The 15,007-nt window shown below is 45.5% G+C and overlaps 1 protein-coding gene across 3 annotated transcripts in view; it reads left to right on the top strand.

The window, feature by feature from the left end:
* Window positions 1–15,007, top strand: part of LOC122943108 (9,11-endoperoxide prostaglandin H2 reductase-like) — a 191,943-nt gene that overhangs the window by 121,882 nt on the left and 55,054 nt on the right. The gene's annotated exons all lie outside the window — the stretch shown is intronic.

Raw genomic sequence — 15,007 nt, 5'->3', positions numbered from 1 at the left:
ACTGTAAGAAGAGATACATCTGCCTTACATGAAATATACTCAAAATTAACTTTATAATGTACTAAAATAGAAACTCCCCTTGAATATGATGTATATATTGAATAATATTGTGCTCCTATCCATCTTTTATTTCAACAATGAAACAATGGATAAAGTCTTTGTCCATATGTGTCTCTTGAAGACAGATGATGGCCGGCAAGTACCTCCCCACCCAGTCAAAAATAGAAAAATCTCTTTAACCTGTCTCTTAACCCGCGAACATTAACAGAAATAATTCTTATCATTCAAAAAGCAATACCCAAAGAAAAAAGAGAGAAAAAAAATAACTCTCTCTCTCTCGGAAAAACATAATCCCACCCCCCATTTTGCTCCCCATTCTATATAAACAGAGAGCCCCATTAACATGCATGCTGTACTCTATATAACCCCCTCTCAAAATAACCATATTAATAGTTGTTACATTTCGCACAGGCCATTAAATCTACCCATTCACTTACTTCTTTAAGGGACTGGAAAAAGACTGCTTTATTCTTGTAAACCACCCGCAGTTTAGCTGGGAACACCAAGCTATATTTTACCCCAGCCTGCCTAAATCTCTTTTTTATATCAGTATATTTTTTCCTTTGGGCGTTGGTGGCCATTGAAAAATCTGGATATACTCCTATCTTTGTCCCTCCTATTTGGAACTTCTCAGAGGCTCTAACCTCCCTCCACACCGCCTCCCAGTCTCTATAGGAAACAAACTTAGTCAGAATTGTTCTTGGGTATTCTCCCGGCTTTCTCCTTTGATTAGGGACTCTGTGCGCTCTCTCAATAATTAAGGCGTTAAACACCGTCCCAGGTTTACAGTTCTCCAGTATCCATTTTTTCATAAAGCTGACGCAATCTGATCCTTCCTTTCCCTCTGGTATTCCTACCCATCTCCGATTTTTTTTCTTCTTGCTCGGTCTTTTATATCTGTTAGCTTACTCTGCATGGCAGCATTCATTTGTTTTAAAGATACTACATCTTTCTCCAGCTTAAATACTAAATCTTCCCCGGTGACAATCTACTTTCCAATTCCTGCATGCCTTTTTCAAATCATCTCTAATTAGCGACACATCAGTTTGGATACCCCCAATCTGTATTACCACCTTCCCCATCATACTCTCTAACCTCGTAACCGCACATAAAATGTCTTTCACCATTTTTGGGTCAGAGTCTCCTTTTACTCCCTCCACTTCTTTCCCTTCAGGGACATCCAAATTTATATTTTCTACTAAACCAAGCTCTATCCCCTCCCCTGTCTCATTCCCAGGGTTAGGGGTTCTTAGTGGAGAGGATGTTCTGTCTCGTATCTGCTCCCAGACCCGCGGCAGATCGTCTATTAGTATTGTTAGTATTAGATCCATGTTGATCTTTTTTTTTAGGTGGCATTTTCAGCAGGAGTAATTAAATAACAAAATCAAAATCCACAGTTATTAATAGATATACTGGTTAGAAATTTGTCAGTCCAGGTTTAGTACACCGTTAGAAAGATAGTAGGTTGGAAAGAATGTTACTGAAGTCTGTGGAGGGGTCACAGTCCCAACACCAAGTTGGTTTCTCAACGGTTAGGGGTAGAGAATAGAGAGTAATAAAAGAATCCAAGACGCAGTGATTAGAGCGGAGAAAAAACGGTTAAGATGAAGTAGACAAATAAAGAGTTGCTAACAAAGTTGTCTTCTTTCTTGACTCAGTACAAAAAAGAGACATTTATCCCAGCTCCCTCTTTATACATCAGAGGAGGAGCATGGAGTGCGTCTGGCGTGTGACGCCAGCTTCGCCCCCTCCCTCACCTCCGTGATTTGTCGTGCACGGGCTGTCCACGTGAAGCTAGGGGGAAGACGCAGGGGGAGAGGCCGCGTGTGTGAGCTAATGCGGCTTAGTTTCCCCAGCTGGAGTCCTATGCAGTGAGGTCAGTGGTGGCTCGTCCTGGTCTCCCGTGTATTCCAGCCCTGGTAGTGGTTGGTTGGCATTTGGAAGTGATGTATCTGAAGATACTGCAATTGGCACTGGGTTATTGCTGAGGAAGCCTGGGTGAGAGTGGGGCTGTTGGTCCTCAGCAAGTTTGGTATGCTAAGCGGTGGGGGCGCAACCAATAAGAGGAAGAGAGGAGGAATAGATAACAAAACAAGAATTATTAATGCACTTGAGCAGTACCAGCTTCTGCTGGTGGCCAAACGTGTCTGTGAGTCTACTGCAGAGTACGAGAGCTTATGGCTTCTATCCCTGCCATTCAGCCACCTGGCCAGAAGCATGTGAGGCAGTAGAATGACGCAGGAGATTATGATGACGTCACCGCCACCTCCTGTGCAAGGACTCGCAGGATGACATGATGATGTCATGATGCAAGCATTTGTTCTCACGTCATCGTGGAAGGGCTGTCACTGCCTACCCTGTGAGAGATCTGAGGAGATCGGATAGACTTGCAGCATGTGGTCTATCTGACAGGTCTTTCCTGTGTCCTCTCTGTTTGTTGTTATGGGCTGGATCGCACCTCTCCACAGGTTTTGCTCGTTAGCTGTTTAAGAGGCTATATTTAAGTCCGCCTCTTACTGCTGACTTTGCGGTTGATATTTTCCTTCTGGAGTTCTATACTGGTTGTTTGTGGATCCTCTACTTCCCGCTCATCTCAAGGTAAGTCCTCATGTTTTCTCCTTTGTGCGTGTGTTGCTTATAGGTCTCAGGGAGACGCTGGTCACTTCATTATATAAGGTACCGGCTGTCTCATTCCCTGCTCCCTAAGTTAGGGTTTTCAGCAGGGCTTAGGTTACAGCGTATGAGTTCTTTCACCATCAGGACTTGCTCATACTGTCAGCAGTCAGGGAGAGGCTCAGGGATTGTTAGGAGGTTACCATTTCTTCCTCCCTAGCTTTGGGGCCTAGTCTGTTTACCTGTTGCTGTTTGTTTACTTGGTGTTCCTCTTATCCCCACTTGCCGTGACAAGGGCACAGTGATGTCATTGAGGCCGCCTGCGCTGGAAGGCAGAAATTCATGCTGCAGACAGGAAGAGCCAGGGGAGTACCTAGAACTGACTGGGTCCCACAGCAAATATTTGTACGGGGTCCGTGCTGCATAAGCTCCCTTCCTATACACTAGGTTCGTGAGGGCCTCATAGGAACCCACTAAAGCAGCTTCCAGCACCACTTCTGGATTGCTTGCATCGGCTTTATTCCACCACCCTGCATAGCTCAGCTATACTGCCGCATAATAGAAAGATTCGGCAGCGCTACACCTCCTTGCATATACAGCGGCCTAAAGGGTGTGTCTCGCTATTCTGGGGCAGAGTTTGCGCCACAGAAAGGTGGTAAACATCTTATCCATAAGTATAAAGTGTATTTTCGGTAGCACTAGTGATGCCGCCCTATAAAGATATAACCACATAGGTAGGAGGACTATCTTTATAACATTAACACGGTCTATCAAAGTCAATGGCAAATTCTGCCATGCCTCGATCTTCCTAGTAATATATTCCATTGTGGGAACTACATTAAGCTGGTAGAATTTTGCGGCCTATGAATAACAATTCCCAAATATTTAAACTGCTTCACAACTTGGAGTTTAGACTGCAATGAAATATGAATAGGATCAAAATCATCTATCAAGCAAAGACTCGATTTAGCCTAGTTAACCTGCAGATCAGAGAAATTACCAAACTCTACTACAATGTCCCAGAGGGCGTTCAGAGAGCTTCCTGGGTTTACCGGGTATACCAACATTTCATCTGCATAAAGGGAAAGTTTCTCAGTTATTCACTCCACCTCCCAACCTTCTATAGATGAGTTAGAAGAGATGAGTAGGGACAAGGGCTCCATTGCTAGTGCAAAGAGTAAGGGGGAAAGTGGACAACCCTGTCTGTTGCCCCTGCCAAGGGGAAAGGAGTTAGAGGTATAGCCATTTACCTTGACCCTAGCTGTCGGGGACCTATAAAGTAGTTGCAACCAGCGAAGAAAGTTCCCGGGGAAGCACATCCATTTGAGTGTAGCCCACATGAAATCCCACTCCTCTGAGTCAAATGCTTTTTCATTATCTAGTGACGCTAGGACCCTCAAGCCCCTATTATCATCTTGAACCTGGAGATTAGTATATAAACGTCTCAAGTTTATGTCAGTGGTTTCCCCTGGCTTAAAACCTGATTGATCCACCCTCACAACAGAAAGGATTACTTCTCTCATTCGCAATGCCAGTACCTTTGCCAGAATTTTAACATCGATATTTAGGAGCGAGATAGGTCTGTATGAGCTACATTGGTTCAGAGGTCTTCCCCGCTTGTGTATTACCTCAATGGTAGCCTCTGAAAAGGAAGGAGGTAAAGACCCATGTTCAAAAGCATAATCAAAGAGCTTCCGGAGTCTCGCACTATGCCTCTTACAGTGGAGCTTGTACCATTCAGCCGGGAAGCCATCTGGACCAGGAGCCTTTCTCACTGCCAGGGATTCATTAGCCAGCTCAATCTCCGCGTCCATGACCTGTGCCTCCAAGATCCCCCCATCGTCTCGCGCAAGCGTGGGAAGTGCAATACCAGCCTGAAAGCGGGTTATATTTGCTGAGGTACAAGTGGTTTTAAAAGCACCACACCAGCAACCACTGTTTGGGGGGTTTCTGAGCAAGCTAGGTATGCTAAAGCTCTACCATTCTTATCCCCATCCGAGAAAATTGTTTGTCTCTGAGTCAGTAAGATGTAGGCAAAACAGGCGTTGTGCTTCTAACCAATCCCCCTGCTTCTCACTGCTCGGATGCTGTAGAAACTCACGCTCCTTGCCGGAGACTGCTACCTCCAACTTAGTCCTTGTTATGTGTAATTCCTTCCTCTGTGACGCTATTGCATGGATTAATGTACCCCCTCATTACAGACTTAAAGGCATCCCATTGTAACAGAGGGTTTAAAGACCCTTCGTTCTCTGTCCAAAAGTGTTTCATACCCTCGTAGCATCTGCTTGCCACTGGGAAAACATCTAGCCACATCGGATTTAACCGCCACCATCTAGTGGGGGGTGTCAGTGGCTGAGATAGAATCAAGAGGAGGGTTGCGTAATCCGAAATGCGCCTAGGTAAATAATCACTGGTTCTAATATAAGGTAACAGATCCCTACAGGCAAAAGCCAAGTGAATACAAGACATAGAGCCCGTGGAGGCCGAATAACATGAGAATTGTGCAGAGGTAGGGTGAAGATGGTGCCAGATCTCTATTAAAACAGGCGCTTCCGCCCAAGTAGAAGAGACCTATTATGAGAAGCCTGCAGACGTAACCTATCTCTCAGAGGATCCAAAGTCGCATTATAATCACCCATTATGATGAAAGAAGTTGCTGAGAACATTGCGATCTTGTTCATGATAGAATCGAGTATTTCCCTACAAAAGGGAGCGGTATATATAGACCTACAATCAAATACTGTAACCCGCTAATACTGGCATGCAATAACACATATCCGAGACATCTATTTAAACGGACAGAAATTGGAATGGAAGGCTTTTGGCAATTAGAATAGAAACTCCCCTTGCATAATTAGAGTATACCGCATGACAAGTGGAACCCACCCAGGGGCGTTTAAGAGTCCAAACTTACTGACCTCGTAGATGCGTTTCCTGCAGCACAACTACTGTATATCAGGGATATAGCCTCTCAAATAGTTATTGACCAATGAGCGTTTAATCTCATTGTTAAGACCCCTGATGTTCCATGACATCAATTTAACTGATGCCATATAGCCACTAAAAGAATATATTTGAATTATTAGGTCCTATGGAGGAGCAATCATTCACACCCATACACCAGGACACAAACAAACAAAAGCTTGATGCCCACACCCACCCATCCTGCCCAGTCCATCCCAACATGGTTGAGCCTCAACCCGTAACTGAAAGCAATTGGGTATTTTGTTACCCCTAGCTAACTAGGCGCATATTCACACCATACACACCATAAAGGCACAGTAGTCATAAAGACAATAAAACAGAAAAAAAGAACAACTTCTCAATAAACAGCATTCCTATCTGAAGGTACTTGCACCCAGCAAAGTCCAGCTAATAAGTAACCCTAACAGGATAAATATTTATAAATTTTTATTACTATATAAACAAAATGTCCCAACATGTCCAGGCGTACACCAGGCCATCCAAATGATTAGGCCAGAGTGTATGTCTTAGAAAGCCCTAAGCTGTGAACCTAAATCTTGGCCCTTAGCCCAGGGGCGGCCCCTAATGGTGGAGACCCCCTGTCCTCGAACCTAACTATACACTCCTATTGTACCCTAGTACATTAGGTTAGTTAGCGGCCTAGATTTAAATGTGGTGGGCTGGTGTAGGCGTGGACACGGAGGATCAGTGAAAAAATGCACAGTGTATACAACCCTGCCCATGCGGAGATGAGCAGGTACACGGTGCGACACGTTTAATCTACAGACACCAACAAAAAAGGATGGTATATAATGTCACAGACTAAATCTGTATAAACCCCAACGCGTTTCCCCCACTGTGTGGGATCATCAGGGGGTAGGTAGAGATACGGTAAATAAATGAGAAAAACAAAAGAAAATAACCCTGTCAAACGGAAGGAAGTCCAAACAGTGTTGGCATATCCATGATATATCCGTATGGCAGGTGGTGTCACAATAAAGACATACAAGATTAAAAGATTAGACAAATGAAATTCCCGGGAGGATTTAGAGGGAAAAGGAATATTAATACCAGACGTCTTGATCTACCAAATTTGTGCATGTCACAACAGAAAGATGGATATCTGTAAAGAAAAAGAGAGAAGGTACATGCTACATAATGCGTCCAAATGTACTCAAATACAGCCACCCGGTAATGTGAGACGCCACCACCAGCATATGCCAAATATCAGGAGATAACTCACTGAGTCAAGACAGGATATAGAGCACAATGGTGGCCAGGATTGATACCAAGAGGCACACACCACAGTCTTCAATGTACTGGTACTCTCAGTCTTAATTTGAATGTCCGGAATCAGCGTGACGATACACTAAGAGGTAATATAATACCACATAAAGGTAAAGTCAAACGTCCAATAGGCCAGTGGCCAGATGTAATAAATGCGGAAGTTACCTTAAGATGTTCATTAGATAGCGTGACCCGACCTCTCAGGATATGGCCATCTACTGGTTAAAGTCCACTTAGTGGCAAGAAAATGCATGTCACAGATAGGAACATGAAGTCAGCTCATGTCTAGGCGTCATATAATAGGTTTTACTCACTGTTGGTGGTGAATCCCTCAAGTAAAGTGGATGTCCTTGCCCTCCCAGGGTCCAATAGTTAATCACTAAAAATAGGCCATATTTATATTGAACGCCTAATTGATAAATGGCGTTACCTGTCTTAGGGCGGTCCCTCCGATGTATATACTCATATTCCCGCCATAGATATGATCTGCGCTGTAGTGAAAGCGGCGTGCGTTCCACCGTGGAACGCCTGCCGCCGAACATCCGGTTCCACCATCCGGATGTGACGTCAGGGAGCCATGCGTTCCACTCTGGAACGCAGGCCGATCCCAGACCAATACAGCGCAAGATCAAGCGGTCAGATGTGGCGTCATCAAAATAGGCCCTGCGTTCCAGGCTGGAACGCATGGGGCCAGGTAAATATAGAAAGATTATCGAGGATTAAGCCTAACCGATATATATTTATTAAATAACAGAGGCTGAATCACTCATGGGTGATAACACACTATGAATCCCTGCCAATCAGGCGATATCAGAGATAAATTAAGCAGCAGAAAAAGCTGATGATAAAAAATTTATCTGAATGAATATAAACTGAGGGATATGGAGAAACCCTAAAGACCTTTCCAGTGTTTAAATCAATAAATGGCCATTGTAAGGACAAGACGTTTTTACAATAGTGGATATACATCAGAAGATAAAGAGATAGTTAAACCAGTGAAACGGTTCATATTCACTGTTCACGATACTACATTTAGTAGGTACTTCACGCACCCGGCCCAGTTTCCATGGACAATAAGGTCAACCCGAGCTCATATGTAGCCGGGATAAAGGACAGGGGTAGGAAAAAAGGGGGAAGGGTAGAATAGGGGAAGAAAAGAAATAGGGACATAGCAGGCAAAGGCCAGGGGGCCTAGAGGAAAAGTGGGCTACAAAAAACATGAGAAAGTCAGTCTTTCATTCAAGCCGAGGGGGGATTGGGACCGGAGTCTATGGATCCATTCACTTTCCTTTTGTAGGATCCTCCTGTCCCAATCCCCTCCTCGTGGTGATGGATGTATTATTTCAAGCACCGTGAACCGAAGGCATGCGGGATCGCCCCCATGATGATCGTTCACATGTGTCGCTACCGGAGTGATCTCCTTGTTTTTAACATCATTAATGTGTTCTAGGATACGTCTATCAACCTGTAACCTGTATGCATACTTTGCCCCAATTAGTAAACTGGAGTGAAAAGTAAGAAATGCAATTAAGGGAAATAAAAGTTCACAAGTCCCCTCATATCTACGTAAATTTCCATGGTGAATCAGCGGCGAGGTTTCACGTCCAGACACCTATCAATCCAGTGTGCTGCAGCCTTCGGGGTTTCAAAGAGGCAGACAGTCTCTACATCTTGCACTCGATGCCGAGAGGGATATACCATGGCATATTTTATATTTCGTTCCCGGAGTCTTGCCCGGACATCATTAAACTGCCTCCTTCTCTTTTGGACCTCCGATGTAAAATCTGGATAAAAGGACAGCCGAACATTCTCATGAGTGACATTGCCTTTCTGTCGGGCTGCCAGCAGGATAGCGTCTATGTCTCTATAATTTAGGACCCTCATAATAAATGGTCTGGCAGGGGCTCCCGCAGGTAGAGACTTGGAAGGGGCCCTATATGCTCTCTCAATAACAAAGCAACTTGACAGGACAATAGTTAGTAGAACATCTCTGACCAGTTGTTCTGCATAGATTTCCGGGGTAGACCCCTCAGCTCGCTCTGGCAGGCCCAAAATGCAAATATTATTTTCTGTTACGGTTTTTAGCATCTTCAGATCTGGCTTGTAACATCTTAACTTGCTGCTGCAGTTGTCTAGTATCATTCTCACCCGCTCAGGTCATGTCTTCTACCTCACTTAACCCCTTAAGGACATAGGACGTACCGGTACGCCCTATTTCCCGAGTCCTTAAGGACCAAGGACGTAACGGTACGTCCTAACTTTAAAATCGGCATTCCGGCGCCCCAGGGGTTAATTTGAACAGGATGCCGGCTGAAATCATTCAGCCGGCATCCTGTTAAAACGCCTGCGGTTTGCTGCGCTTTTTGCAGTTTCTGATCCCCGCGGTCCCTGACCGCGGGGATCAGAAACTTCAGAGTGCCTAAAATCAATATTGTACACCCCCCCTGCACCCCTGCACGATTTGATGGCGGCGGGTGGTGCAGGGGGGTGTCGCAGGCGGTGGGGGCGTTGCGGGAGGCGGGCGGTGCGGCAGGCGGGATCGCGATCCCCGCCCGCCTCCCATTGCATAATCGTTGGTGTAGAGTGGGTATACCAGGGTGCCAGCACATTGCTGGCATCCTGGTATAAACGGCTGACATCGTTGATGCGATGTCAGCCGTTTAACCCTTTCCATACAGCGGTCCGTACGGACCGCTGTATGGAAAAGGTTAACAGTAAGAGGGAGCTCCCTCCCTCTCCGATCGGGGGGCTGCTGTGCCTTTGCAGCCCCCCGATGGGAGAGGGAGAGAGCCCCCAGACAGCCCCCCGAAGCCCCGTCCTCACCCTTCCCTGTCTGCGAAGTTGTGGCAGACGGGGAAGGTTCCCATGGCAACAGGACGCCTGCTCAGGCGTCCTGCTGTCCATGGTGCTGAACAGATCTGTGCTGAAAGCATAGATCTGTTCAGTGTAAGTAAAATACAGTACAGAAACCTATATAGGTTCTGTACTGTATTTTACAGACATCAGACCCACTGGATCTTCAAGAACCAAGTGGGTCTGGGTCAAAAAATTTAAAAAATAAGTGAAAAAAGTTAAGATTAAAAAAAAAACCATTTATCACTGAATAAAAATTAAAAAAATAAAATACACTACACATATTAGGTATCGCCGCGTCCGTAACGACCTGATCTATAAAACGGTCATGTTACTTTCCCCCCACAGTGAACGCCATAAAAATAAAAAAATAAAAACTATGAGAAAATTGAAATTTTGCCCACCTTACTTCCCAAAAAAGGTAATAAAAGTGATCAAAAAAGTCGCATGTACGCCAAAATACTACCAATCAAACCGTCATCTCATCCCGCAAAAAATAAGACCCTACTCAAGATAATCGCCCAAAAACTGAAAAAACTATGGCTCTTAGACTATGGAAACACTAAAACATCATTTTTTTGTTTCAAAAATAAAATCATTGTGTAAAACATACATAAATAAAAATAAAGTATACATATTAGGTATTGCCGCGTCCGTATCGACCGGCTCTATATAAATATCACATGACCTAACCCCTCAGGTGACCACCGTAAAAAAAATAAAAATAAAACAGTGTAAAAAAAGCAATGTAAAGAATGGCCTGGATAAGCAGTGTACCTTGCCGCACAAACGGACGACTTCACACGCATGCGCCGTGCGCGGCTGTATTCGGCGCATGCGCAGTGAATGTCCGACCGCTTCCCTGCTCAGACATCTCCACTGCGCCTGCGCCGATGACGTCATAGTGCTCCATCGGCGCAGGCGCAGTGGAGATGTCTGAGCAGAGAAGCGGTCGGACATTCACTGCGCATGCGCCGAATACAGCCGCGCACGGCGCATGCGCGTGAAGTCGTCCGTTTGATCGCATTCCGAAGCAGATGGGCGGGCTGGAGGGAGGCGCTGGGCGGCGGCATCTTGAGAAGGTAGACCGATCCTCTAGGTGCTAATGACGCCCCCATAGCACCTAGAGGGTCATTAACATATCAATATAAGTTCTTTTTTTTAGGTAAACGGCTGCCCCAAAAGCTATTATAGCTGGATAGTTTGGCAGAGCAGACACTAGCGGATCGCTAGTGTCTGACACCTAATTATGTGAAACCGAAGTGGTAGAAACCCTTTAATCTGCGCTCCACCTCGGCGGTCCTTTCACATATTTTGTCAAAATCATGTCACAGACAGCTAAAATCAGACTGAAGATGGTCAATTTTTACTGTGAGAGCTGCTTGACATGTGGCTAATGCCTTCATGATTTGGGAGGCCTCTGCGGAGGTTTCCAGGGAATGAGCCTCTCCGTCTCCCTGCTCTGTTTGACTCATGGCATCCATGTATAGTTTGGCAGCAGGGGAGCAGGGGGAGCAATTGTGGCAGTTTTGTGGCCCATATAAAAAACGCACAGAAGTTAAAGGGGTTATCCAATTGCAAGAATCCCCCCCACATGTTCCGGGCCCTTCACCTGTAATATACTTACCCCGCTCCCGGTGCCGCTACTGGTCCCCGCATTGCCGCTGCTGCTTCTCCCTGCACACGGATGAAAACTGTATATTGAAATGGGATAACCCCTTTAACTTGCATGAGACAGTCTCCAGAGTGCTAGCAACAGAGATTGGACAGTCAGACTGTGGTAGATATTAATAGAACACAAGAGAAAAGAGAGCTGGACTGTCAGAGAGGTAGCTCAATGGTTTTAGCTGTAGCAGTCTTGTAGGTCTGGGGCGCTACCCAGGAAAAGAGTATATTACACTAAAAATGGCAGGTCATATAAATAAGCCCTCTCTAAGGTGCAGGGCTTGTTGCCCAGGGTCCCTTATCAGGGGAGAGAGTTTTAGGGATCTTCCTCACCTCTCTTCCACATAGCAGCCTCCCCCCCCTCAGTATGGTGCTGTAGGGTGCAACTAAGATGGCGCCTGTGACGTGTCTCCCCAACTGACTGCGCTAGCCAGCAGCAGAACTTATGGGGGTACCGCTCTTCAGATAGGCCTGGCAGGTAACTGTATATGCCCCCTGGTATCAGCGCTTGCTCCCCCCAGGTTGCACTGCTCCTCACTCCAGCACCGCTCCTTCTCTGTCAGGTCTCAGGTACTAATTGGCTGAGCTGGTCTCCCCTGTTGTATCCTATACCCTGAGGGCCCAGGGGCTTTGGGGTTTAGCATAGAGCCACAGAATATAGTAAATTGCTGGGTATTAGAAGGATATCATCCAGGATACCGGTGGAGCACTGTATCCTTACGCCATGCGAGCTAGTCCATGCTCCTTCCCCCCCGTTATTACTTTAGTTGCCCTCCTCTGAACCCTCTCTAGCTCTGCTATGTTTCTGCAGAACTATGTTCTTGTCAGGTTCATGCTCCTTTTGATGCAATCCATAATCTTATTGGCCTTGGTAGAAGCTGCCTAACACTGGTTTCTACAGTTAAATTTACTGTCAAGTATGATTCCTTAAATAAAAGTCCATTTCCATGTCAGTGTTACCGAGTGTTTTATCATTTAGTATGTACTGGTGACTTGCATTATTCCTTCCCATGTGCATAACCTTACATTTATCAGTGTTAAACCTCATCTGCCACTTATCTGCCTGAGCCTCCAATCTATCCAGATCCATCTGTAGCAGTATACAATCAGGGCCGTCTTTACCAAGGGGCAAAAGGGGCAGCTGCCCAGGGCCCAGTTGCTCCTGGGGGGCCCAAGACAGCTGCCTCTTAAGCCCTGCTAGCTACTGCCCCGGGTGTCAAGCTGGCACTGAGTCCAGGCATCACGATTGTACTGTGTTAAAGTTTTGCTCTAGGACCTTAATGACATCATCACCATGTGACCAGTAACCTAGCAATTACTGGTCACATGGCTATGAGGTCATCACAGGTCCTGTGGAGTGTTGCAGAAGTTAACTGTGGAGCTTTTTGTGTGAAGATTACATCAGAAAAAGGTGACAGGGGCTGTTATGTTAATATACCTTAAACTACTGTATAGTGGGGTGCTGTATACTGTGTGGGGGCCTGTATACTGTGGAGGGCTGTATATTGTGTGGGGCTGTATATTGTATACTGTATAGTGGGGGGCCTGTATAGTGTGGGGGGCTATACTGTTGTACTGTATACTGTGGGGGTCTGTATACTGTATACTGTGGGTGCGGTATAGTGTGACGTGCTATACTGCTGTACTGTATAGTGTGGGGGGATGTATTTTGTATAGTTTGGGGTGCTGTATACAGTGAGGTGTTGTATACTGTGGGGTGCTGTATACTGTGGGCTGCTATACTGCTCTACTATATACTGTGGGGTACTGTATAGTGTGGGGTGCTAAACTGCATACTGTGTGGTGCTGTATACTATAGGGTGCTATACTGCATACTGTGGGGTGCTGGGGTGCACTGTAACACTAGGGTGAGCCGAGCCCTGGTCTCCTTCCTGCAGAGCGGTGCCCACTTCCAGCCTGAGCCCAGCTGCCCAGAGCACTGATCCTGAGCCGCTGGAGTCTTCAGAACTGGAAGTATTTACAGTCATTCACTGTACTCTACCAGGTGTGTGGAGTTTTTGTGTGTGTGTTGTGGTGGAGGGCGTGATTGCCTGCTAAGGTGTGGGAAGGCGGGATCCAGGGGGCCCAAGTAAATTTTTGCCCAGGGTCCAATCAATATTAAAGACGGCCCTGTATACAATGTTCTTTTGTGTTAATTATTTTAGACAGTTTAGTATTGTCTGCAAAAATTTATATTTTACTGTGCAAACCTTCTACAAGATCATTGATAAATATATTGAACACAATAGGGCCCAACATTTGACTGTTGGTGCAGTTCTTGAGAATTTGGGACCCCACTTTAAATTTTGCCCAAGGCCACATTTTGTCTAAAACTGACCCTGCACAGGAAAGACCCGCACACACAACGGATGCGTTTTAGACTGACAAATCAGCTGGATCCGAATTATTATTTATTTTACTCACTTATATAGCGCTGACATATTCCACAAACTCCATGCGGATTCAAACCTAGGACCCCAGCGCTGCAAGGCACCAGTGCTGAGCAATGAGCCACCGTCCTGCCCTACTGTCTCTGAAATCAGTATGTAGGGTCCCATCTATAAGAGGTCGCCTTATGATGGAGTCATTTATTTTGATCAGAATATTATCTACATTCATTATATTCGTTATGTAGTGAAAATGGCATTAGTGCAATGTATAATCTGTACAAGCATGCTGAGATGACAGAATTTCCATGCAGATTTTAGCACGGAGAGCATTCAGCCGGCTATTCCGACGAGCTTTACAGAGAAGGGGCCCGGCCCTAAAGGATGACAAGAACCTGTACAGAACTCCCTTTCCTCCAAATGTTTGCACTGCCCCTTCACACTGTACATCTATGAATCCAGCCTTATACCGACATATCCGAGCCCCATCTTCTCCTACATCTGGAACCGAGACCTGAGACCCAGACAAGGAAATGAATCTGTAACACCGTCATATTGAGATGATTTTTTTTTATTAGTTAGATAGATAGATTTTTTGGGAGGGAGGCTAAATTGTGTTTTTTAAAATCAGTTATTTTTGTGGGGACAGAATTATAGGCTGAATTGTAAATGTTCTTTTTTGGGGGTGGGGGGGGGGAATTTTCCAAATTATAGCAACTTTTTGGGGGGCAGGGGGCTGGTCTTTTGTGAGATGTATTATTATCTCCTACAAAATCTGTAGGCCTTATACACAGATTTTGCGCACATTACTAAGAGTATTTTTTTCATCGATCTCTTTTTTTGTGTTGGCATGGTCAGCAAGTGCCGCATGCCAACTTTTCTCATATAGTCCAGGACTTTGGTTCTTCTTCCACGATGAAAGCACTCTTTTGCTAGTCTGGACTTTTCTTGTATGTAACTTGCTGCCGCTCTAAGGACTGCAATATAAAAGGAAACCATCAGTAGGTTGCAAATGTTGCAGAATCTATTTCTATAAGAATGTGAGCAATACAATAATAAGGAGGACAAGGAGGTTGCATAGAAATTCCCAAGTCCTGCAGCCCATCAGCAGACACAAGCTGTCTCACCGCTGTATTCTGCTGATATCAGGGGTATAAGAAAGACCCCAGATGTGTGGG

This window comes from Bufo gargarizans, chromosome 7 (genome assembly GCF_014858855.1).
Source record: "Bufo gargarizans isolate SCDJY-AF-19 chromosome 7, ASM1485885v1, whole genome shotgun sequence".
NCBI lineage: Eukaryota > Metazoa > Chordata > Amphibia > Anura > Bufonidae > Bufo > Bufo gargarizans.
This window is presented reverse-complemented; position numbering and strand designations above follow the sequence as displayed.